Genomic DNA, 13,705 nt, shown 5'->3' with positions numbered 1-13,705 from the left:
TGTGATCTCACAGAAGGTGTGTGTCTCAGCCAATAATTTGAAGCAAACCAGAGAAGTCTAATTTCACCCTTTTGGTTTGCCAAAGTCAGTTTCCTTATCACACCATAATCTAGTGGACACAGAATGTGCCTTCTGGCCTGGGGAACTTCAGACTTGTCATCACATTCCATTTGGACAGAGCTCATTCAGAGTAGCACAAGGACTGAACCCTGTTGCCTGCCTATCCAGAAGTCGCGTGAGGCACTCCCAGGCATTGTGTACCCCATTCCTCTGTTTGCTGACCACATGGGTTTCTGCATCAGTGGGAGAGTCCAGTCCTGTGAAATCATGAATGGACAGACTATCAACTTCCCCTAAAACTGTATTCTGAGACTGGGGCATTGGCATGAACTGGAACCTGTTAGAAATGCTGGGTTCCAAGCCTCAGTTCAAACCTATTGAATCAGTCTGTGTTTTGACAAGGTTCCTCAGTGACTCCTTATATGTTAAAATTTATAACATACTTATTCAAAGACTGAATCAACAACTGTGAAGAAAGGGACACTAGGGAAGATATTTTCTTATACTGAGGAACTGACTTGCTGACTGTCATGGTGGAAGGAAATGACAAGGCTAATCGAAGAACGGAAGCAAGCAAAGAGCCTCTCAGCAACGACCTAAGACTTAGAGAGCAAGGCAGCCTACCTCTGCTGCTCCCAGACTGCAGCAGTCACACTCAAACAGGAGTGAGGAGCTACAAGACCAGCGCCACACCCTGAGCACACACATCATTCACTGGCTGCACTTGACAGAATTGAAGTCCCAAGTTGATTCCACTGTGCCACCAACTGAGGAGGCAGCCCTTGATGTGAGTCTTGAAGGATAGTCGAGTGACAGCACAACATACAAAACAATATCACAAGTGAGCCCCAGGCTGGAAGCAAGGGATCTGGGTTTGAATCCCGGCTCCACTCTATACTAGACTTCGACAAAGAGACTTAACATTCCAAAGGATAAATTTTCTTACTGAAACATGATGCAATCATACCATCTGCCACCCACAACCAAACCTTAGGTAGAGTTGGGGAAATCCTGCAGAAGAGGGGAAGGAAGGATTGTAGAAGCCAGAGGGGTCAAGGACACTACTAGAAAACCCACAGAATCACCTAACCTGGGCTCATTGGGGCTCACAGAGATTGAACTGACAACCAGGAAGCCTATATGGGAGTGACCTAGGCACTCTGCATATGGTACAGTTGTGTAGCTTGGTCCTCTTGTGGGACTCCTAACAGTGAAAACAAAGGCTGTCTCTGACTCTTTTAGCGGCTTTTGCGATCCTCCTCCTGCAGTATCCCATGACTGGGAGACCACAAAAACAGGGTCCCATCTGGCTTATTTGTGTGGTCCTTGTTTGGAGGGCAGCATGTGGAATAAGAAATGGCAGTCAGACATTCTAAATTTCTCAGGCAAATGGGCGAAACTAGAAAAAACCATCCTAAGTGAGGTAACCCAAAACCAGAAAGACAAATATAGTATGTACACACTCATAAGTGGATACCACAAATAAAGCAAAAGATACCTAGCCTACAATCCATAATCCCAGAAAAGCTTGAACCCTCTTCCAGAAACAGATGGAAGCAGATGCAGAAATCCACAACTATCCAATGGGCCAAGCTCCTGGAGTACAATCGAAGTGAGGGAGGAGAAAAAATATGAAGAGTCAAGACCATGATGGGGAAACCTACAGAATCAGCTGACCTGAGCTAGTGAGAGATCATGGACTCAGGTCTGACAAATGGGGAATCTGCATAAGCCCAAACTAGACTCCCTTAATATAGGTGACAATAGTGTGATTGGGACAATATATGAGGCAACTGGCAGTGGGTCCAAGATCTAACTCTAATGCACAAACTGACTTAGTGGAGGCCATTCTATATGGAGAGATACCATGCCCAGCCTAGACACAGGAGTGTGTGGGTGGAGAGGTGCCTTGGTCCTGCCTCAACTAGATGACAGAACAAACGTAGTAGACTTCCTAGGGGAGGCCTTACCCTCTCCATGGAGCAGATGGGCAGAGAGGGAAGTGGAGGAAATGGGGAGAAAGGAGGGAGGGAGAACTGGTATTGAAATGTAAAAAATAAATTTAAAAAGATGTAAAAAAAAAAAGAAGAAGAAATGGCAGCCAGAAAAATTAAAGATATTTTTTTAAAAAAGGGCAGAGACACAGAATACAGTTGAGAGGGCATCCAGTGAAAACTGAACTGTCTATGTTTATTGTGCAGAGTCTTTTTATACTCCCATCAAAAGAGGGGGAGAAGGCAAAAAAAAAACTTCCTTACCAAGATACAAAGAACAAGCGAACACAATTACCTTCTCAATACCCAAAACCTGAGTTACGTATTCTATTGTTCAGGCAGGATATGCAGCAACCACATCAAGTAACTATATTCTGAGTTGAGTATTCTATTTTTCAGGCAGGACATGCCCCAATCACATCCTACACCAAGTATCCTGCTGCATTCATATCTTAGGCTAGACACCCTGTTGTTTCACCTTGGAAGAGCAAGGGCAGGCAAAAACTCTGTGACCTTAAGTCAAGATGAAGCAGAGCCATTTCTATGGGTCCTGACACCTCCCCATACTGGGTTGTCTTGCCCAGTCTTAATACTTGGGGAGGTGCTTAGTCCTACTACTACTTGACATGCCATGCTTTATTGATGCTTGGAAGACCTGCCCTTTCCTAAAAAGAAATGGAGTAGGTTGTGGGGTGGGAACAGAGTTGGGGAGAGGAGGACTGGGAGGGGAAGAGGGAGGGAAAACTGCATCCAGGATTTAAAAAATAAAAAATAAAAAAAGACCACCACCTGCCTCAGAGAGATAACCTGAGAAGAGCAGGAAATGGTGCAGAACAAAGACAGCATTCAGCAGGATATCATCCCTCATATTTTAAATTCTCTGGTCTTCCAAATAAATCCTGTGAGCTAGAAAGGTGTCTGCTTCTATGCTCAGACATGAAGATGGCAGAACCAGGGAAGCAGTAACTCTCCCTAGAATGCCCTGCTGGTGGCAGGGATGGAATAGTCTGCCTTCGGCTCCTTTGGCTCACTGTCCTTGCAGTGCTATGCCAGGCAGGCTTGGTGAATGTTAGCAACGATCAGATCTGGAAAACAGCGATTGCAAGGAAAGGGACGGAGGCCAGCCCAATGGAGAGGCAGACAGCCATCTGCCAGCTCCCTGGATCATCTTTCCCCATGTCTCAGCAAAGGAACTTCTCTGTCAAAAAGCAAACATATTTCTGGAAAGGCCCTCTTAGCACTCACACTTGCATGAATTAGCTTTTCAAACACCACAAGCTAGAGCAGAGAAATAAAGAAAAAATAGATATGAATGGATGGCCTATTCTCAGAGTGCAGTTAGTAGCGAGTCTTTTTACCCTGTTAGGCAAGAGAACAGAGAAAGAAAAAAATGAGGCAGGAAGCTAGCAAGTAACTCTGGGCTAGGCACAGAACTTCAGCTGTACCAGCTTATTCCATCAACTATATGGCCACTGACAACTCCACATGGGAGATGAAAAGACTTGGAGACTTAAAGAAATACACATCGTTATCATGTAAAGGAGATAAACATGACTATAGTTTACTGGCAATTTTTCTACCTTGTCACATATTCGAACATTAACAATACAAAAAAATTGAACTTAGTAGAGAAATTGGAGGAGGGGAAACAATACAGAGAACTGCCTTGCTCCAGATCTGGTTCCCTCCAATGTCAACATCTTGTCATGACTAATGATATGACACTGGCAGGTTATTATCAGTTACAGTCCACATTTTCGTCACTTTCACCTTGACCTATTCTTGGATTCTACCTCAGACACCATCTGATATTTGGTCTGATGTCTTCTCAGGCTCCTTTTACCTGTGACATTTCCCCCTTTTTAATGGCTATGAGGCAGAGCACCAGTAAGGTATCTTAAAGAATGCCCCATCTGAAGTTTTGTGATGTTTTTCTCATGACTAGTCTGGAGCTGTGAGTTTGGGCTAGAAGACCACAGAGGCAATAGTGTACTCTCATCCCATCGAGGGCACAGTGACACTTCAGTGCTGATGTTAACCTTGATCATGTGGCCTAGACAGTGTCTTTCAAACTTTCCCACTGCACAATTAGTCTCCTTCCCTCTTCTGCAGTATTAATTCTTTAGAAAGAAGTCACACTGAGCATCCAACACTTACTGAGTAGCACACTTAAGTTTCTCATTGCTTAAAGCAAAAGAGGTACATGAGTTACTTGGGAGTTTTCCTTTTTTTACTTTAAATTTTCTATTCCTCTTACATACCGTCCACAGCTCCCCCTCCCTCTGGCCCTCACCACTCCTCAAAAGGGCAAAACAAGCACGGGGAATCAACAAAGCCTGGTACATCATGGCAGGACCAAGCACCCCCAACACTACATCAAGGTTGAGCAAGGCATCCCACCATAAGGAATGAGCTCCCAAAAGCCAGATCGTGCACCAGGGATAGATCCTGGTCCCACTGCTAGTGGTCTCTCAAACAAACCAAACTACACATCTGTTGCCCACAGGCAGAGGGCCTATTTCGGTCCCATGCAGGTTTCCCAGCTGTCAGTCCAGAGTCCATTAGCTCCCAAAAGCTTGTGTCAGCTGTCTCTATGGGTTTCTCTGTCATGATCTTGACCCTCCCCCCTGGCTCATACAATACCTCCTCCCTCTCTTCAACTGGACTCTAGGAGCTGACCCAGTGCTTGGCTGTGAATCTCTGTTTATGTGTAGTTTCAAATTTATTTATTCAGTCGTTGTTTTATTTGGCAGCTACTCAGGTATTTATTTTCTAATTAGAATAATAATACAACACCATTATTTTATTACTCAACCTATTTCACCTTTTGTCACTGAGAACTGCCTCCTGTACTCCTTTGATACATCCCTCATCATTGAGAGATTCTTTTGTTTTTTTGTTTTATTTTCTGACACCACAAAAATTTTAGTCCCATTTTGACTTCTTACTAGACTTCTGCAGATGACCTTTTCTCTAGAGCATTCAGGTTACTTTTGTTGGAAACTGAGACCTGAGGGCTAGGTGTGTTCTTTGTTACTATGGTATCATTTCTTCTAGGCCATCTCAGTTAACTAACTGGCAAATACATATGTATCGAAGCTCAAAGCTATTTCTGTGCTTAGCTTCTCATACCTGTATTAAAATATACCTGACTTCATTCTGGTGTTTCACTCAAACTGTCCCCACAGGGACATAGTTCCATTCTCTCCCTTTTGTTTGTCTGTAACCTACAGCTCCCAGAGAGAAACTGAGTGAGTGCTGGGCATTACTTTCTGTTACCTTTTTCATTCTTTCTGACTAGCTGATACAGGGTGAGAACCTCTGCTCAGGAACATTCAAGGGTCTGTCATGCCTTCAATCAAGCATTCAGGGAGCAGAGGCAGATGTGTCTCTTTGAGGCTGAGGCCAGTCTGTTCTACATAGCAAGTTCCAGGACAGCCAGAGATAGAGAGACCTGCAGCCAAACTTCATTTCTCCCTGGTTTCCATCTTCCACTACAGTATCAACTGAATCCAGAACACACACACACCCTGCCCGGCTTAAAACAGAGGAAGCAAACCTAGGCAAACTTGAGAGCCACCATTCCAATCATGGAGTCTACTGAGACGAGGGGTGACTTGGCAGAGGATTGGGCCCTACCCCCCAAGCTCCCCATCTCACCTTCCACCTGAAAAAAATGATAGACACATAGAGAGACTCAGTGGACATTTAAAGCCAAAGGGATGAGTGAGGTTGGCATGGGAAAGCACTCCAGGCTCTACCACGCTTAGGGACACCAGACTGGAAGCAGCCCCAGCTTTGACTTTCAGAGCCAAATGCCAGCAAGTCAAGCACCCCTCAAGGGGATAAAGCTGTCATCATGAATACCGAGTTACCTTGGTACCCAAACCACACAAAGACACAAGTAAGAGAATTACAGACCACTCTCCCTCATGAACACTTATGCAAAAATACTCAGTAAAATACTGGCAAACCGAATGCAAGAACACATCAGAAAAATCATCCACCATGATCAAGAAGGCTTCATCCCAGAGATGCAGGGAAGGCTCAACATTAGAAAATCTATCAATGTAATCCATCATATAAACAAACTGAAAAAAATCTACATGATCCTCTCATTAGATGCTGAAAAATCCTTCGACAAAATCCAACACCCCTTCATGAATACCAGACTGATCCAAGGATAGTACATGAAGATGAATAACTTTCCTCCCCACTGACAAGCTGACAGAATAAGCCATATCCTGCTCCATTGATGTACATAATACACTGTCAGAAGAGAAGCATCATTGTAGTAAGAAATATGAAGGACAGACTTCTCATCTAAGGAGAAAAAGCTCCACTTTTAAAAAACATTTCACAGTATCATAAGGGAGTAACTGAGATTCTATTGAAATAAAATTTTATTTTATGTGAAATTTCTGACCCATAATTCAGTCAAGAAAGGTATTATGGGAGATTCCTGAGCAGGTCAGAGTTGGAGAATAAGGAATCTTAGCAGAAGTCTGTGGTGAGGACTGGAAAGAATGCTCTCTGGTGGGAAGGTCTGGGGAGGATGCTTCCTGGTGGGAAGGTCTGGGGAGGATGCTTCCTGGTCAGAAGGACTAGGGAGGATGCTTCCTGGTGGGAAGGTCTGGGGAGGATGCTTCCTGGTGGGAAGGTCTGGGGAGGATGCTTCCTGGTCAGAAGGGCTAGGGAGGATGCTTCCTGGTGGGAAGGACTGGGGAGGATGCTTCCTGGTAGGAAGGACTGGGGAGGATGCTTCCTGGTGGGAAGGACTGGGGAAGCTGTCCCTGTTAGGAGGGAGGGAGCAGAAGATAGAGGATCACTGTTATAAAAACAGAATGGATGCAAAACAGATGACTGCTGCACACGTGAAACACATGAACTTCTTTCCTCTCAGTGAACAGGAAAATCAGCTCAGGAAACTTTATCAATTTTCTTAGGCAGACTTACTACTGCTGTGATGAATCATGATGACCAAAGCAGTTTGGGATAACACTCTTGGGCATACACCCAGAGGATGCACACTTATACCACAAGAACACTTGTTCAACTATTTTCATAGCAGCTTTGTTCATAAAAGCCAAATGTGGAAACAACATAGAGCCCCCTCAATCAAAGAATGGATAAAGAAAATGTGGTATATTTACACAATGGAATACTATTCAGTGGATTTCTTAGAAGACACAGAACTATCATGTCAGTGATGGCACCACCCGCGATCAATTGCCAAGGAAATACCCTACAGGCTTGCCTACAGTCCCATCTTATGAAATCATTTCCTTAATTGAAGTTTCTTCTTACTTGACTTTAGTTCGTGTCAAATCAACATAAAATTACCCAACACAACTGACCCCTTGCCAACTCAACACACAAATCACTGTTAAGCCACAACCTTTCCTTTTTTGTTTATCCCCAAGATTACACAGTGACATCACAACATAGAATATGTTCAAATTTAAAAGTCCTACAGTCTTCAAATTCAAACATTTTTTCAAAAATTCAATCTCTTTTTTTTTAAAAAAATTAGCCAAAGTATCTTTTAAAACCCAAGGTCTCTCAACTATGGGCTCCAATAAAATAAAGAAAAATTAAATACTTTCTTACTGCAAAATGGAGGAACCAGGTCATAGCCACAATCTGAACAAAGCAAGACCAAAAGTGCGCATACCTCAAAGTCTAATAATCTTGGATTCACTCATGATCTTCTTGGCTCCTCCAAAGGTCCTTCAGCACACACAGCTTGTCTTCTGGGCTCCGCTGGCTCCACTCCACTGCTGCTGCTGTTCTTGGTGATCAACCCATGGTACTAGCATCTACAAAATGCTAGGGTCTCCTGCTGCAGCTGGGCTGAACTTTCACAATAGCCTCTACTGGGCTCTCTTCAGAGATTCTAATCCTGCCACACTGTAAGAAGCCTCAGCTGTTCCCCATCACACCTTCACACCTTCAAAACATACTACCAAGTTCGACTGCCAGTACTAGTTACCTCCTTGGCCATGTCTGGAACACAGCTTCTGTGTTCTGACTCTCAGGAAACAGTTCCCAGAAGATTTCACTCAGTGATGCTTATTTCTTCTTAATCGCAACTAATTTCTCAGCTCCAGCTGACAACATCAAATAGCCCAGCAAAGCAAAGGTTGTACTTTAGCGGTTCCAGCATCTTGTTAACCACAGCTGATTCTTCAGTCCCAGTTTAAAACAGAGAGAGAGAGAGAGAGAGAGAGAGAGAGAGAGAGAGAGAGAGAATCTTAATTCAAAATAACAAGTAGTCTCAATAAAGGCTTAAAATTTCCCTCTGAAAACCAGATACGTGCAGAGCATCCCAGGCCTAGAGAGAAGCTGGGTGTGTTTAAGGAAGAGAAAGAAGGACCCTGTGGGGAGCACAGTGACCAGAGGACAGGAGGCAAAAAGCAGGAAAGAGAGGCATGTAAGGCAAAGGGGTGCCTTGAAGGATTTGAAGCTGAGGAGTGAGACGATGGGAATAACTGTCAAAGGGAATGTTTAGGGCTGTTTTGGAGAGAAGGGATTGGAGGGAGGGAAAAGACAAAGGACATGGAGGGACGAGTATGAACAGCATTTTTAGAGTCTGGAAGAAACCTGAATAGAATGGAGTAGAGGAAAGTGGAGATGAGGAAACAAGGTGTCTGTGAGTTGCGGAGGTGGTGCAAAAAAAAATTCCCTCTGAAATGTCACAAACCAGACTTCCATAATTCTCATTGGCCTCACTATTGTTATCTTCTAGGCTCCTACAGATCAGCATACTGAGCTCTCAACACTTAACAGCTTTTCTTGCCCAAATTCTGAAGTCCTTCCATAATCTTCCCCGACACATGGTCAGGTCTCTCACAGCAACACCCCACTATCTTGGCACCAAGATCTGTATTAGTCAGGTGTAGTAACATCTCACCTTGCCAGTGAATTTGTGTTAGTGGCCACACCCCTTTAAATGTGATAGGTGCCCACGTGACTGCTGGAAAGTAGAGAAGCAGGGCCTGCACTCTCGCTTGGGTCTCAGAGACCATCAGAAGGGCAGAGACTGCAGGAACACCATGGTGGTTCTTTACTATTATCTGTGTAAGTTGTTCCCCAATAAAACACCCTTTTATCAATTGTACTCATTATTACTCTGCCTTCAGTCAGGGTTCTCTAGAGTAACAGAACTTATAACATATATTTATACATATATATGCACATGCATACATACACGAATGGGATTTAGCAGAATGGTTTAAGGCTATGATCCAGCTAATCCAACAATGGCTGCCTATGTATGGAAAGTCCAAGAATCCAGTAGTTGTTCAGTACTTGAGCCTGGATGTCTCAGCTGGTCTTCAATACATGCTGGAATCCCAAAGAAGGAGGCTCTAATGCCAGTGAAGGAATGAACTTGCTAGTGAGACAAAAGCATGCATGCAAAGAATAAAACTTCTTCTTCCATATATAAGATAAGAATACAGACTTCTAACAGATGACATAGCCAAGATTAGAGATGGGTCTTCCACTTCAAAAGATCTGGACTAATGATGTGTCTTCCCATCTCAAAGATCCAGATTAGAAGGGATCTCCCCACTTCAAATTAAGCAAAAATCCCCCACACGTGTTCCACACTTTGGGATTTTAGTTAATTCCAGGTGTAGTTAAGTTGACAACCAAGAATAACTGTCACATTAATCAAACATTATTTTTTGTACTTTTGGTTGTGAGAAAGCTCTTCAGTCCCAAATAATTTTATTATTTATTTGTTTACTTATTTATTTATTTACTTATTTATTTTGGTTTTTGGAGATAGGGTTTCTCTGTGAAACAGTTCTGGATGTCCTAGAACTTGCTTTGTAAACCAGCCTGGTTTGAATTCACAGGGATCTGCCTTCCTGAGTGCTGGGATTAAAGGCATGCACCACCACCACCCAGCTCCAAATATCTTGTTTTTAAATAACATATAAAAGCACAAAATTTGGTCTAGCATGATAGGGCACATCAGTAATCCTACCATTTGGATAATAAGTTCAATGCTAGTGAACAGCAAGCAAGCCTTGGCTACATAGTAAATTGCAAACTGCCTTGGCTATATAGCAAACTCTGCCTTAAAAAGAAACAGAGGTTAGAGAGATGGCTATGTGGTTAAGAACACTTGCTGCTCTCCCAAAGGATCTAGGTTCAATTCCCAGCACCACATATTGTTTCACAACCATCTGTAACTCCAGTTCCAGGGGATCCAACACCTTCTTCTAGTCTCCAAGGTCACTCTACAGACATGCATGCAGGCAAAATACCATACACATAAAACAGTAAAATACTAAGAAACAAGAACTAATCATATTAGTAGGACACCATACTATATACTTTCTTTCTTTTTTCCTTTTTATTATATTTTTTCTATTTAAAACAATTTTTAAATTTAAGTATATTTTGATTATATTTTTTCTTCCATCAAGTCCTTCCAGACCCTCTCTCCCAAACTAATACCCAATACAACAACAGATTCCCCCAAAACCAAGAAAAAAAACAATACCCAAAAATTAAAAAAAAACTGTAACCTAACAAAAACACACACACACACACATACAAAAAAATAGCTATGGAGTCTATTACATGTTGGTCAAGTACTCCCAAACATGAGGCCTGCTCTGGAGTAACTGATATATTCAGTGTCATTCCATTGGAGAAAACTCATTCTCCCTTTCCCAGAAGGTATAAATGACAATTCAGTTGTTAACTTTACACTAGGGACTAGGTTTTCATTCCTTCATCCATTTTTAATATAACAAAGTAAAATATAAAGTAAGAAACCATCATATCAAAGTTGAACACGACAAGGGTGCTTCATCCTGCCACAGACACTTGATCATGTTCATTGCTGCTCTATTCATAATAGCCAGAAGTTGGAAGCAACCTAGATGTCCTTCAACAGAATAGATAAAGAAAACACAGCACATTTACACAATGAAGTATTGTTCAGTTGTTTTTAAAAAATGACATCATGTACTTCTTGTGTCCTGAGTTTGGGCATGGTGTCACTGGGAACCTGGCAGCTATGTGAACTTCCCAAAGTTTAGCAATGACCAAGAACAAATTAAAAGGACAGAAGTCACATAGCCAGCCCAAAAAAAAAAAAATCAAGGCTAAAAACAAGGCAAAACCAGTTACTACTAATCTTAAAGATAAACACTATGAATAATGGAAAAGTTAACAGAATAAACAAAGCTCTTGAAAATATGCAGAAAAATCTTGGAAACTTTTCAAAAAGCCTTCTCTTAAATCTGTGCAGAAAAAGATGAAAATAAACCAGCTAATGTTGACGAATCGACAAGACTAATGGCTCAGCTGTAATACAGCCTCGTGTGTATCATCTATCCAAACACCAATAAATGAATATTTCATACAAAAATGATATCATGAAATTTACAGACAAATGGATGGAACTAAAAAAAAAATCATTATAAGTGAGGCATAAGAGTTCCCCTCAGAGTCATCACAGAACACACCCAGACATCAAGTTCTCAGCACAAAGGTGTCTCATTACCCCAGAGAGAGAAACAGGAGAGGGGAGCTGGTGGACTGGGCAAAGACAGACAGGAGGTGCTTCTGTAGGTTTTTAAGGAGAAAAGGGAGGAAGTCTGTCTAGGGTGAGTTGGTAAGTCCTAATTGGATAAGTTAGCCAGTGTAGCCAAATAGTGAATTTTGATTGCTGGGCCTTGATGTTCTGATAGTCAAGCTTTGGTGTGCAGTATCAGGAATGAGTCAACAGCCAAATAACAGAATAGACCTTGGGAGCTATCTTTAGGGATGCAAGCTAACGGTTTAGCAAAGGAGATGGAAGGGGAAAGGGCAAAACCTGCCAGCGCCATGTTTGCAATAATAGGGCCTGTTAGAGAGCCCTTCATGAGGTATCCTAGACCCAGAAAGCCAAATACAATCAGTGTTTATAAAGCCATCATCAGAGAAACTTCCTCCTGAAGCAGTTGCAGAGATCACAGCCAGACATTATGAAAAGAGTGAGCAACCTTGGAACACTCAGCCCTAAAGGGGATGCTTCCATCAAATCCTTCCCCCCAGAGCTCAGGGAACCCCATTAAAGAGGAGGCTGAAAGAGTGAAAAACCCAGAGGGAATAGAGGACACCGAGAAAACAATACCCAAGCCAATCTGTAGAAGTGCACACCTTTACTCCCAGCACTTAGGAGGCAGAGGGAGGCAGATCTTTGTCAGTTCAAGGACAGCCTGGTCTACAGCACTAGTTCCAAGACAGCCAAAGCTACACAGAGAAATCCTGTCTTGAAAAATAACAACAAAAGTTAAGCACACAAATTACCTTATTCTGAGATAGTGTACCAGCATCCCTTTAGATCCAGCCCTAGATCTTCTTCCTTCCTTTATCTTACCTCCCTCCATAGTCCTCATCTTTCCTCCCTTCCTAATCTTTAATGCTGAAGAGAAGTCCTTCTTGGACTCTAATAGCAGCTGTAGGGAAGCCAATGCATAGGTTCCCTATGGGGATGAAGAAAGGAAATGTACCTCTGGATGATGAAGACTGTCTCTCTGTACCCCCTTTTCTATAGAAGGTCTCTGGACCTTAAACTCAGAGGGAGAGATTGACAATGATTTGAAACAGTTTCCCTCCTCTGTCTTCTTCATAGCCAGCTTTAAATAAATCTATTTCCCTCCACGAACTTCTGAGTCCAAGAGCTTTTGTTGAGCCGCACCAAGTACAGATCTCGGAGTCTAGTAACAGTACTGTGTTGTAAACTGTTACTAGAACTGACCTGTGGTCCTTACCATTACTGGCATTGCCCCAGAGAACACTCTTGCAGCTTTGAAATTTTGGAAAATCTACAGTCTTTCTCCTCCATAAATCACTTACTGAGAAACCACAGTTCCAAAGGAGCTACAGAGAGTCCTCATTTAAACCCTGGACTACGTAGGGTGTCTCAGATGAGATAACCCCATATGTATGGGTGGTGAAAGAACAGTCTATAGCAATCAGTTCCCAGGTGTACATGTGTGATCAGTCTGTCACTGGGATTCATTACAAACATTCATTCTAGGCCACTGAGGTGCTCAGAAGGAAAAGGTAATTGTCACCAAGCCTGACAACATAAGTTCAACCCCTAAGACTCATGTGCTGGAGGAGAAAGAGAATCTACTCCTACAAGTTATCCTTTGATCCCTATGCACGCGTACACACGCGAGCGCGCGCACACACACACACACACACACACACACACACACACGCACACAGAGAGAGAGAGAGAGAGAGCAAGTAAATAAATGTTTAAAAAAGCTCATTCTATCAGAGTTGATGTTTGAAGGATAGACATCATCCAAGGAAAAGGAATTTTGAAGATTGTGTCTCAAGGTATGAAACAGGAAAGTTTGTCACTGTTATATATCCTGTCAAAATGTGGAAGGAAGGAAGGTAGGAAGGAAGGAAGGAAGGAAGGAAGGAAGGAAGGAAGGAAGGAAGGAAGAACAGTCAGAGACTTTTAGAATAGCCTCTTAAAACTAATGTTCATGCTTCTCTAGAAGCATTAAGTCTTTCTCTTCCCCTGAGACTCAACTGCTGAAGTGAAGAACTCTACCATCTGTGGTTTGGGGTTTATATTCAAGCATCTCTGTATTCCCTGTTCTCACTAAAATTGGTTTGTC

General features: G+C 42.6%; 1 pseudogene; it reads left to right on the top strand.

The window, feature by feature from the left end:
• The first annotated feature begins 11,118 nt into the window (after positions 1–11,118).
• LOC101840372 lies at positions 11,119–11,390 on the top strand (annotated as a pseudogene).
• The last annotated feature ends 2,315 nt before the right edge of the window (positions 11,391–13,705 follow it).

Source organism: Mesocricetus auratus, unplaced genomic scaffold, assembly GCF_017639785.1.
Source record: "Mesocricetus auratus isolate SY011 unplaced genomic scaffold, BCM_Maur_2.0 Super-Scaffold_4256, whole genome shotgun sequence".
NCBI classification, from domain to species: domain Eukaryota; kingdom Metazoa; phylum Chordata; class Mammalia; order Rodentia; family Cricetidae; genus Mesocricetus; species Mesocricetus auratus.
This window is presented reverse-complemented; position numbering and strand designations above follow the sequence as displayed.